The sequence below is a fragment of the Pelodiscus sinensis genome, chromosome 2 (genome assembly GCF_052426305.1).
Source record: "Pelodiscus sinensis isolate ZL-2025 chromosome 2, ASM5242630v1, whole genome shotgun sequence".
Taxonomy (NCBI): Eukaryota; Metazoa; Chordata; order Testudines; family Trionychidae; genus Pelodiscus; species Pelodiscus sinensis.
Window position 1 is genome coordinate 170,812,045 of NC_143053.1, and position 13,439 is coordinate 170,825,483.

The 13,439-nt window shown below is 44.1% G+C and overlaps 1 protein-coding gene across 1 annotated transcript in view; it reads right to left on the reverse strand.

The window, feature by feature from the left end:
• The window catches only part of EPDR1 (ependymin related 1), a 39,871-nt gene that overhangs the window by 25,715 nt on the left and 717 nt on the right, over positions 1-13,439 (reverse strand). The gene's annotated exons all lie outside the window — the stretch shown is intronic.

Sequence of the window (13,439 nt, forward strand, 5' to 3'; positions counted from 1 at the left end):
CGTCCATGCAGGGTTTTATTTTCCTACCAGTATTACTAAAGTGACATTCATTTAAGCAAGGGGACATGAAGTGAGGTGCATGCTCACTGAACACAACACTGACTAGGAGAGTCATGCACTCCCTTTGCATCCAATCAAAGCACTGCTATGGTTCAATCATCACATCCTGCAAATTCTAGGTACGCAAGTGCAGTCAGCAAAACTACCCTATCCTGGGAGACCATCTTGTTTATGGCAATCTAGCGGTCCACTGAGATGAAGGAAAGCCACTTATGCAGCCCATTCACTAGCGTATGTTGCCCATCACTGGCATATAGGCATCATAATTAAAGCAAAAATTACATAATTTTGGGTTTTTTTTAAATTTCAGCTAAAATACAAATAGGCATTTATTCAAACAATCAGTGCTTTAAATCCATACTAATATTTACAGAAATCAAGGAGGTCACCATCACCACCTCTAACAGTGGGGTATATATAAGTACTGTATAATGTAATTTATCGCTTACTACATCGTTTGTATCTATAGTAGAGCTTCCAAGATTGCTGTTTTGTTTCATTTCAAAAACATATATGCTGTCATACTTTGTGTTCATAGTCATAAGGTTTCACACCCAAGAATGTTATATATTTCATATAGTCATGGTTTAAATACAGTGTAACAAAAATGAAAACAAATCTACACGTAAAAACATGAGTAAATATTAATAAAATATGCAACTGCCCGAGTTCCGACCCCCCGCACTTGCAGCCATTTTTTTAAGAGCGGAAGGGACTGAACCCCCCTTCCGCCCCCCGACTTATGTCCTCGGCCCGCATTTACGACAGCGAACGGCACCTATCATAAATGAAGGTTCAAGTTACGATGTCCCCGACTTGTGACGCTTCCCCAGGAACCAATCGTGTCACAAGTCGAGGGATGCCTGTATTGCAAAATTAGTCTTTACATATGGAGTCAAGATCTAAACTGTTGCTTGTGCATATTCACACATGGTTATAGACACAGACATTTCAAACACTCGATGAAGTAAAAGGAAGCAGCTCATCTGCCCAGCTCTGATGTACCTCCATACTATGTCCACAACTGGATGAATGCGCCTCGTCACCTAGTGCACTGGGGGACCTCACTGGCAGAGATTAGCCCCATCTTCCTTTAGTCCTTATAGGTTCCCATTCTAATTTCCTCCTCATTGTTACTAGTGCAAGGCACACTAGAAACATCTTGACTCTTCTAAAACCTTCTCAGTTATATAGGGCAGATCTATATTAAGGGGACAAGTCGATCCAATCTACGCAATTTGAGTTACATTAATAGAGTAACTCAAATCAATGTAGCTTAGATCTTCTTACCGCAAGGTCCACAATGCACAGGGTTGACAGAACAAACTCTCCTGTTGACTCCTTTTTCTCATCTCAATCTGGTGGAGTAACATTGCTGACAGGAGAGTGACCGGTGGTTGATTTTGTGAGCCTTCACTAGATCTGCTAAATTGACCCTTGGTGGATCAATAGCCATAGTATCAATCCACACCATCATGAAGATATACCCATAGTCAATGTTACTTTGCATTCTTTTGTAATGCATGGAAAATAACACAGCAAACTGATTGTGTGAAGGGAAGATAAGTAGAGGATGGGTTATGTATATGTGCCTGTAAACATATCAGGAAACTCAGAAGTCTCCATGAGCCACAGTGTAAGAAATAATGAATATGTATTTATAACAGTAGGTGTAGGATACCGAATTTGGATTAAATTAAATTATAACAATTCCTGATAATTTATGGAAACAGGTTTTCCAAATAATAAAAAAAAACCTTAAGAAGGAGTCATATTCATGCAGAATGAGTATATTTTCCAGAGCTGTATGCCTAAAAGTGTGACAGAAACACAATATTCTGGCACAAAAAGTACTTGAATATAATAGAAACCACAGATGCTAAAGATAGAAGAAAGTAATGAAACTGAGTACAACAAATATCTTTCCTTGCACTCACTGTTCTTCCACACAAGCTTTCAAAAGTTTTAGCATTGTCATGTACATCATTACACTTTTAAGCTTTTCAGGCGAAACATAGCTTCTCCACCTCAAAAACATAACTTTTTTATGATATAATTATATATTTCCTAATGAGAGAGAGAGAGAATGGAATCCACCACTTTGAAGAAGCCTGACACAAAGTCTATGCATCAACTTCCCCCTTATTTGGAGGGCTAATGTGGGACTGACATGTGGGCAGAATTCATATTAGCTTTCTGCACAAGACTAAATTCCATGTAAAATGTTTTAAAGAACTCAGCAAAGAGTGACAATTTTTTCTGCACTGTTGTATGCAGAGCTCCCTGATTCTAAATGAAGTATCAACCTTATCTTGAACTCCTGCAAGGAGGTGACAGAAGGAAGCTGATAGATTTTGCTATGCTAAATATGAAAGTTCAAAAACTGACAGAGAAACAGATGGACAAGATTAATGCCTGAAACCTGAGTGGACAGTTTTGTAACCTGTGGTCTTCATAGCCATCTTGTATTGTTTTCTTTCTGTAATTAGTCACAGGTTTAGAACAGGAATGCAGAAAAAAAGCTGAATTATTTTCTTCTTTTCCTGTTGGAAACTGGTGCCATTTAATGATGTGGCATTTTATAACGAAAATCTCAAGAAGAATTCCATTAGTTCTCAGAACAACTTCCATAAAAACATTTAAATCATAGTAGACACTTTTGGATACTAGGTACAAAAACATTTCATCTTGAATAAAGCTCATGATAAACAGAGTGCTTTTAACAGATATGCAAGGATTTGGGATAACATTTTATATTAGTTACATAGGACCAGACTGTTATTTTTCTACCCCTGCAATAAACCCCATTGCCAACTCTGTCCACATATCTATACAAGCAACACCATCACAGGACCTAACCACATAAGCCACAACATTAGAGGCTCATACAAATGCACATCCACTGATGTCATATATGCCATCAAGTGCCAACAATGCCCCTCTGTCAAGTATATTGGCCAAACTGGATAGTCTCTATGACAAAGGATAAATGGACACACATCAGATATTAGAAATGGTAACACACATAAACCGGTGTGGACAGGTTTTAGCCTGCCTGGACACTGAATCATGGATTTAAAAGTAGGCGTTCTTCTACAAAGGAATGTCACGATCGGATTACAGAGAGAGAGTGTGGAACTGACCTTAATATGCAAATTTGACATTGAACAATGACATTAACCAGATGGCCCATTATAAAACCAGCCTTCCTTACATGTAACCCCTCAATTACATCAAAAGCTAAGTATGGGGCACTTCCAACCTACTCAACTAGCCTCATTAGCACCAGCACTACAATTGATAGGTACTTTTTTTAACCTCTCCCTTCTTTTTTTCTATTATAATTCTGGGTCCCCCTTTTTTCTCCACTCAAGCTCATCTGAAGAAATGGTTTTTGCCCACAAAAGCTCATGGTACTATATATATTTTGTTAGTGTCTAAGATGACACAGGAATAGTTGTTGTTTTTAGAGTTACAGACTAACAGAGCTATTCCTCTGAGACTTAGTCAAGACAGTTAAGGCCAAAGCTGATTGCGAAAAGTTACAAGGACATCATCCAAAATTGGGTAACTGGGCAACAAAATAACAGATTAAGTTCAACACTGATAAGTGCAAAGTAATGCACACTGGAAAAAATTATCAAAACTACACATACATAATGATAGTTTCTAACTTAGCATTATTACTCAAGAAAGAGATTTTGGAGCCATTGGGAATAGTTCTCTGAACAGTTCAGCTCAACATGCAGCAGCAGTGCATGGTCAAAGTGGGTCTCACAGGGTATGTCTACACTACCACCCTAGTTCGAACTAGGGTGGTAATGTAGGCAAACAGAGTTGCAAATGAAGCCCGGGATTTGACTTTCTCGGGCTTCATTTGCATAAAGCCAGGCGCCACCATTTTTAAATGTCCGCTAGTGCGGACTCCGTGCCGCGCGGCTACACGCGGCACGGACTAGGTAGTTCGGACTAGGCTTCCTCGTTTCACGAGGAGTAACGGTAGTTCGGACTAGGAAGCTTAGTCCGAACTACCTAGTCCGTGCCGCGTGTAGCCGCGCGGCACGGAGTCCGCACTAGCGGACATTTAAAAATGGCGGCACCCGGCTTTATGCAAATGAAGTCCGGGAAATTCAAATCCCGGGCTTCATTTGCAACTCCGGTTGCCTACATTACCACCCTAGTTTGAACTAGGGTGGTAGTGTAGACATACCCATGCAGATATCTTGGCCCTCAGGGCAGGGGCAAGTCATTCGCAGAATTTTAGGAACATGGCCTTGAGCTTGTGGAAGTTCTGCAGCCACTGCTGATTGTCCCCTCTCTGCATCATAAGTCTGAGCTTGTCTCCCAACGTGAGAACCAGGTGCACTAGCATGAGCGCCAGGACTTGCCCGAGCAGGACCTCAATGCTACACTGAGCTTTGTCCTTGTCTTTTTCCCAGCAGAGCAATGTGCATACACTGTTGAAGTACGGCACCATAAGACACACCATAACACACATGAGCATGACGATGCTTTCCAGCACCCTGGACTCCATGCTCGCAGTGCTCTGGCATCCGCACGGGCAACCGAGGCACCAAAAGGCATGAACACACTGCATCCCCTTTATCTCGTGTGAGGGGTAAGGGACTAGAGGAAAGCCTTATGGGATGCAGCCAACATGAGCCCCCCTAACCACCCACTGCCAAGTTTTGTTCCCAGTGGACACCGGAAGCATAGTCCAGGCTGCCAAGCTACCTGCAGTGCCTTTCTCCGTGAGTCAGCAGTAGGCTCCATAATGTGGACATGCTACTTCAGATAACATTTGATTCTTGACCCCTACTGAGGATACAGACCTTTGCCTTCTCAAATTTGGATGCCCAGGAATCAACCATGTTAGATTAAACCTTATCTCATAGTGTAGATGTGTCCTATAATACTTATGGAGCACTGCCTTCTTCCTTGAGCACCACTTTTTAGTTTAGGGTACATCTACACAGCAGGGCTAAGGTCAAGTTAGGCTACATGACGTCAGCTATGTCAACTGTATAACTTAAGTCAAAATAACTTAACTCGATTTTTGGTGCTGTCGACACAGCAGGAAGTTGAATGATGAACACTCTTCCTTCAACTTCCCTTACTCCTCATGAAATGAGTGTTACCATGAGCAACAATAAGAAGTCCTCCAGCTCGACATTATTTTGAAATAAAGCCTTGTAGTGTAGATGCACACTATGGGTATGTCTACACTACCCCACTAGTTCGAACTAGCAGGGTAATGTAGGCATACCGCACTTGCAAATGAAGCCCGGGATTTGAATTTCCCGGGCTTCATTTGCATAAGCGGGGAGCCGCCATTTTTAAAACCCCGCTGGTTCGAACCCCGTGCAGCACGGCTACACGGGCTTGAACTAGGTAGTTCGGACTAGGCTTCCTATTCCGAACTACCGGTATACCTCGTAGGAAGCCTAGTCCGAACTACCTAGTTCGAGCCCCGTGTAGCCACGCTGCACAGGGTTCGAACCAGCGGGGTTTTAAAAATGGCGGCTCCCCGCTTATGCAAATGAAGCCCGGGAAATTCAAATCCCGGGCTTCATTTGCAAGTGCGGTATGCCTACATTACCCTCCTAGTTCGAACTAGGAGGGTAGTGTAGACATACCCTAAGTTATTTCAGAATAATGTCAGTTATTCCGAAATAACGCTGCTGTGTGGACGTACCCTTAGATATTTGTAATTCACCACCAATTCTGACTTGGGAAAGTAGTACAGAGGCTGTAGTGTATACAGGGCTCAGAGATTCTCAGGTTTTTGCTATTGTCATCAAATCCTGCTCTGTTCATGGTTAGATTTCATAGTGTTGAAAACACCCGAGTCCTGTCCACACTATAGCTTCTGCCATTGCTACCAATGATGAAGCTGCACTGGGGGTAAATTATGGGACCTAAGTAAAGTGTTTATAATCCATGCTTGAATAAAAGTAGTTCTGATGTATAGTATTTGGTCCTCTGAAGATAAATGTAATGTTGCCGGTCTGTGTGATCTTAATTACATCAAACCTCAAATTCAATTCTAGACTACTCCAGATGGGTGTTTTTCTAATCTGCTCTTAAATAGCTCCAACCTCCCTAGACAATTTATTCCAGTGGTTACCCATCCTGGAAGTTACATTTTTTTCCTAATGTCGAATCAAGGCCTTCTTTGCTGCAATTTCAGAGCATTGTTTCTTTCCTGTCTTCAGAGATAATGAACAATTTTTCTCCCTCCTTCGTGTAACCACCTTTTAGATACTTGAAAACTGTTATCATGTCCCCTCTCAGTCTTCTCTTTTAAAGACTAAACAATATCATTTATTTCAATCTTTCCTCAGAGGTCGTTTTCTAGACCACTGGTTCTCATCCTGGGGCTTGGAGCCCCCTGGCGGGCCACAAGCAGGTTGCAGGGGGTCTGCCAAGTAGGGCCAGAATTAAGCACTTGCTAGGGCCAAGGGCAGAAATACAAAATCCTGCCACATAGGGCTGAACCTGAAAGACTGCAGCCCAGAACCTGGAGCCCTGGGCTGAAGCCTAAACAATTTAGCTTTGTTCCTTTGGCATAGGGCCCCAGGCAAGTACCCTGCTTGCTACCATTTTGCCCTTTTATGGACAAAACCAGTTGTGGTGGCACAGGTGGACCGTGGAGTTTTTATAGCACATCAAGCTGGACCTCAGAAGGAAAAAGGTTGAAACCTGTTCAAGACTTTTCATTACTTTTATTGTCTTCTCTGGAATTTTTCCAATTTGTTCACATCCACGTGTCCAAAGATCCCCTGAGAACCACAGAGTTCCAAACACCTCAGGAATGGCAGGTGAAGCTATGGGTAAAATTACCAAAGTGCCTAAAAGACTTAGAAGCCTAGGTCATATTTTCAAAAGTGACTTAGAAACTTAGAAGCCTAATTGTTTCTTAAGTTAGTAAGTTCTTGTCAGCTTTGAAAATGGGACTTAGGTGCCTAAGTCATTTAGGCAATTCTGAAAATGTTATCCATAGGCACATTTTATTTTCCTAAATGTTGAGTAGCAGAAACCATTCTCAAAACCAAGTCTGAGAAATAAGTTTTCAGTCCTTCAGTGTTGTGAGCTCAATGACTTAGCTTGTTAAGTCATCCTAATGCACAAGAAACAAAAGCAATTACATTATTTTAACAGGTCGGACATCACTGTTTTTCTCTTTACGACTGCACATTCTTACACAATTAAGAACTGGATCAAGATAAATTAGACACACCTGCCCACACTGTTTATTTTGAAAAGTGATCATCTATTCTCTGGACAAATGCTGCTATATTTGCCCCTGACCATATGGTTCTTCTTATCAGTCCAGGAAAAGGATTGACACAAGTATGCAGACAGGCTACAGGAGTGCAGGATGGACTTCCCTAATCATAGCCTTGATTCTCCTGTACAGCACTAGAAGTTTTTGTTCTCAAGTCAAAGAGTTAAGCAAATTAATAATTTGTGTCTGTCCCTTGCAAATACCACTGAGACCAGAGAAATTATCAATAATCACTTCTGTTACTAAAGCAATACTGTCCTAATTTTAATAGTTCAATTTTTTACCCTTCATTATTATTGTCATTATTATAAGTGCCAAAAGGCATTGACCATATTGGGGTCCCGTTGAGCTAGGCACTACAGAAACATACCATAAATTGCAGTTCCGGTCCCAAAGAGTGTATTGCTCATAATACAGTTACAGAAGGTTGAAAATGAATTTTCCTTCTCTCTTGATGATGCTGACCATTCTGTAAATTCAATATTTTTCTTGTACTTCTTTATGGAGCATATAGGTAAAATACCACCTGAGCTTATTCTCCAATGCCTCACTGACTCACCCTATTACTTTTGCTTAGATTGGCTCATCTGCCCCTCATATGTTTTCTTTCATTCATAACTGAGATATATTGCCTGTGTGACTGCCTCGGACACCCCATGAAATATCCTACAAGACAAACATGAAGTTCTGGATTGAAATCCTGGCCCTGGTGAAGTACTAATGTTTGGTATTGACTACAATGACTTCCCCTGATCTGCAGTGATGTGGCCTTTAAATCTAAATCCATCTTTAAATCTAAAGAGATCATATTAAAACGAAACAAATGCCTCAAGCCCCAATCTGTAAACTAGGGATAATGAGACTTCCTTCCTTTATATAGTGCTTTTCATCCAGGGATCTCAAAACACTTTAAAAGAGTTGGGCATTACTGTTACTGCGCACCCACGCACACACACACTGAGTCTGAGCCGGATTCAGCATGTGCTGATGTAACACAGAAAGTTGTCACTGGGCAGGATCAAACTAGGGATGTTAAAGACTAGTTGACTATCCGATAAGCAAATACTTATCGGATAGTCAGTCGACTATTCGATTCCTCTCCCCCCCCCCCCACGCGCTCATACTGAGATGTCAGCACTACCCAAGGGGGGTGGATAGGCTGAGTTTTAGAAAGCAGGGGGCCCACAGCATTCCAGCAACAGTGGTCCCTTCAGGCAAGTAGCTGAGAGTTCAAAGGGGCAGCACCGCACAGCTGAGCCCAGCATCAGCTGTGCAGCACTGCGCTCATGGAGCCTGCGGTCAGCTGGAGAGTCCCCAGCTGATCCCAGGTTCTGGGGAAATGGAACCCAGGGTCTGATCCCAGGTTCCGCTGAAATGCCACGCGGAGCCCGGGATCAGCTTGGGACTCCCCAGTGCACCACAGGTTCTGTGTGGCATTTCCCCAGCACCCAGGGTCAGTTGGGACTCCCCAGCTGACCCCGGTCTCCATGCGCAGTGCCGCACACCTGATCCCGTGAGCCTGGAGACTCTTGTGCATTTCAAAGCTGGCACCCTGGTGCAGCCCAGAGTCAGCAGGACTTCCCACTGGCCCAAGGCTACATGTAGAGTTCTGCATTCCTCCTTTGAAATGTACAAGAGCACCAGAGGGTGCTCTTGTGCTTTTCAAAGTGGCAGCGCAGCATGGAGCCCAGGGTCAGCGGGGGACTCAGAGACCCTAGTAGGGGCTCTTGATCATTTCAAAGGAGGAATGCAGAAGTGCCTATCGACTATAGTTGAATAGTCAATGGAAATTCCATCAACTACTTGACTAGTGAGTTAACCACTAGTTAATATCCTTAGATCAAACCTGAGGCCTCTGGGCAAACTCTTCCTCCTTAGGGCCACATCTCGGTATGGAAATTGTATGCAGAGCTCACAAAATTGGTTCCAGGGTCCAGGGGCTACAGCTGGAAGTACAGGCTCTGTAATGGGACCAGAAATGAGGAGTACAGGGTGCAGGAGGGGGCTCAGGACTAGGACTGAGATCAGAGGGCAGGAGGGGACTCTCACCTGGGATAGGGTACTGGGGTTATGGCTGTGGGTGGAGGCTGGGAATAAGGAGCTTGAGCTACAGGAGGGTGCACTGTACTATTATCAGAGGGTTTGGAGGGCGGAAGGGGGATCAGGGCTGGGGGGCTCAGAGGAGCAGAATCTGGGCAGCACTTAACTGAAGTGGCTCTTGAAGGCAGCAGCCCCTTCCCCTCTGGCTCCTATGTAGAGGCGGAGTCACACAGCTCTGTGCACTACTCCATCTGCAGGAACCTCCGCCACAGCTCCCATTGGCTGCGGTTCCCAGCCAATGAGAGCTGCAGAGCTGGCACTCCGGGCAGGGGCAGCATGTAGAGCTCCTGACTGCCCTGCTTCCGGGAGCTGTGCAGGAACATTGCTGCACATACAGAGAAAGGCAAGGCAACCTCTAGGAACACTAGAGTGGGGCAAGGTCCTGACTCCTCTCCCCATGAAAGCTCAAGGGTTGGATTGAAAGGTCTGAAGGGCCAGATGCAGTCCTCGGACCGTAGTGTGCCCACCCACACGCTACCACAAGAGCTAAATACCACACAGGCTCTAAGGCTGTAGAGCAAACTAATTAATTTCTCCCTAAGGGTATGTCTATACTACCAGGTTATTTCGAAATAAGTTCTTTCAAAATAATAACTCCCGAAATAACTATTTTGAAATGAACTTATTCCTCTTCACAAGCGGGAGCTATTATTTCGAAATAACAAGCCTATTAATTTGAAATAACAGGCTTGGTAGTATGGATGCTCTGCTTGTTCTTACAGTTATTTTTATATAACTCCCCAGTGTAGACATGCCCTGAGTGGCCTCGGTGCCACTAGATGGAACAGAGAATCACACCCTGAAGGTATGTGGGTTACATTAACATGAGCGAGCTATTAGTTTTTAACTGAGGTTTAGACATACCCTAAGAAGCAAACTGCCTGGCTATTTAAGCAGTTTACTGAGGGCACTGTAGCTGAAGTGAGTATGAAAATTCCACGATTTTTTAAGTTTTATTTTTAAACATATATCTACATGGAAACCCCATTTTTAAGCATATATGTACATGGAAAGCCCTAATAAATCCAGTCCTTACTATGGCTACAATCCTGGAAACAGGCAGATGCTTTGTAACTTCTCACTGAAATCACCAAACTTTAGAGGGGCTGGGCATTGGCACATGAACAGTTTGCAGGATTAGGGCCCATATTTGTAGGATTTAAAAAACATTTTGCTATTTACAATTTAATTAAATCTTTGGCCAGCACTGATTACAGCATTTTAACTACATCTGATGTGAGTAAAGTTTGCATATTGCTGGATCATGGGAAATGTTACTAAAACTTCTCTAGAGGATTGCATAGCAGTTTTGTTTGTTTTTGTAATCACTGCCTGCTCCTAATTACCTTTCACTTGCCAATAACAAAGCAGAGGTTGGAAGAAAACTTTTTTTTCAATAGTCTGGACAATTCCTTTTGATTTTAATTTCTGATGCCTTTGGGACATGAAATGTCTCACTATGTCCAAAGTAAAATGAAGTTGTGATCAGGTACAACCAGAGAACTTCTAAAACGCAAGCAAAATGTGCTAAAAAAACACCATATTAAAACTCGGAGACACTAGTCTCATATGTATTAATTATTATTGTTGTTGCTGTTAGAATATGTTTAAATTTCATTCCAAAACCTTTTAGTTAGGGGGGAAATGAACCAGTAATATTCACAAGCTGCCACTGACATAATAAACTATGGCTGTGTCTATATTGGCACCCTTTTCCGGAAAAGGGATGCTAATGAGACCAGTCGGAATTGCAAATGCCGCGGAGGATTTAAATATCCCCCGCGGCATTTGCATGAACATGGCTGCCGCTTTTTTCCGGCTAGGGGCTTTGCCGGAGAAAAGCGCCAGTCTAGACGGGATCTTTCGGAAAATAAACTCAGGAATAAGAGATCTTCCGGAAAAGGCTTTATTTTCTGAAAGATCCCATCTAGACTGGCGCTTTTCTCCGGCAAAACCCAGAGCCGGAAAAAAGCGACAGCCATGTTCATGCAAATGCCGCGGGGGATATTTAAATCCCCTGCGGCATTTGCAATTCCGACTGGTCTCATTAGCATCCCTTTTCCGGAAAAGGGTGCCAATGTAGACACAGCCTAAATGTATTGAGCATGGACATGACTTAAATCCCTGATGGCTCTTTTCCTGTCACTTGTTTTGATACCTGTATAAGTATCTGTCACCATGAAATGACAGCTCAGTTCATTTAAAAGGCTCTTTCTGGCTTCTCCTTTAACTTCTATACCACCTCCCCTTTCCTTTCCGCAGGAAAAAATACATAAATGCATAAATGTAATGGGTACAGGGGAAGTCTTCTGTCACTATCCACTATCCTGAAATCACCTCATATCATTGTGCTATATACACCCATCGCTGGTCATATCTGTATAAAAACACAAGGCCACATACTGCTCTCCACTAGGCCAGTATAAAGCCAGAGAAACATCACTGACTTAAACTAAGTTACTTCTGATTTACACTGGGGTAAATGAAAGCAAAATCTGAACCAGGGAATCCACTAACCGGTTGGAGTCCAATTTTGGGGAATGGATCTAAAGTGAACTACAAAAACTTCCAACACAATTTACTTTGGCTGAAAATAACGATTTATTTATGTAATTCTTTGGGCAGGCTCACAGTACAAAATGTTAAAGCTGTGTGGCCTAGGAGGCATAAAATATATAATAACTAAGCATATAGCGACAGAACGATAAACAACTTAAAATGTAAACCCTGGGGAAAATAGGAGGTGAGAAGGAAAAAAAAACACATCCCCTGCCTGCAAATTGACTAATGTGCAGGTGGTGGGATGGGTGGAATGGAATCTTTCTCTCTCTGGGCATTTCTATATGACTATAAGTACTGTTTTGGCTGGGACAGTCCCTTTTCTAAGCCCTGTCCTAGCCATCATAGGCAACTTGTAGCACCCAAGAGGTGCACTGCTCCTCTGTGCCCCTGCCAAAATTTTGATTGCTAAATGGGATGCTCCTTCATGCCCCCTCCCTGTTCTTCTGGGTGGTGCTCCCCACACCCTCTGCACCTTTCTCCCCTTGCAGGCACCAGTCACCTATATTACCTATCCTTTTTTTTTCTTCAAAAAGGAGCCATTTGTCTAGTTTGCTTTTGCCAACTCGTTCAGCTGGCAAAAGCAAATAGGACAAATGTCCACTTTTGTAAAAATTAAAAAGGGGGGGGGGGGGAGAGGGTGCTTGCTCATACTGAGATGTCAGCCCCCACAGGGAAACGGGGAGGCTGAGTGAATGCAGCGGGCCTACAGCATTTCAGCAATAGTGGTTCCTTCAGGCAAGCTGCTGAGCGTCCCCTTTTCTCTTTGAGAATTTGACCACTCTAGTGTAGAATAATAGAATTCTAGGGCTGGACTAGATCTCAGGAGCTCATCGAGTCCAGTCCCCTGCGCAAAGCAGGACCAACCCCAACTAAATCCAATTATAGCACTTTTTAGGCAGGTCTGGATTAAGGCATGGGCTAGCCGGACAGCTACCCAAGGCGCCAACCTATGGGGGGGGAGGGTGCCTGATGCTATCAGGTGCCATGCACCCAGTTCCCAGATCACAGGCTGCAGCAGCTCCCAGCAGCCACCCTGCAGCGGTCGCCCAGGGCGGGGGCCACATTAAACCCCGCAGCGCCAGCCAGCAGCGCCCTTCCCCCCGCAGCCGCGGGGCCCTGCACAGCCAGGCTCAGTCTGCCAGGGGTGGCTCCAGGCTGCACACCAGCAGCAGTGGTAGGCTGGTCTGGGCATGTGCGTCCTGCTGCCGCCAGCTCCTTGCTTCCTCCCCCAGGCGCCGGGCAGGGGGCGGGGCCACACCTGCACCCTCCCCCAAACCGGGGCGCAATTAAACTGTCTGTCCGGGGTACTGGAATGGCTCGGTCCGGCCCTGCTTGGGGGGGAGAGACTCTGAGTCTGTGTCCCCCTCTGTATCTGTGTAGCCACGTGGGGGTGTCGCATGCCCTGCCTGGAGCTCAGTGGGAATAGCCA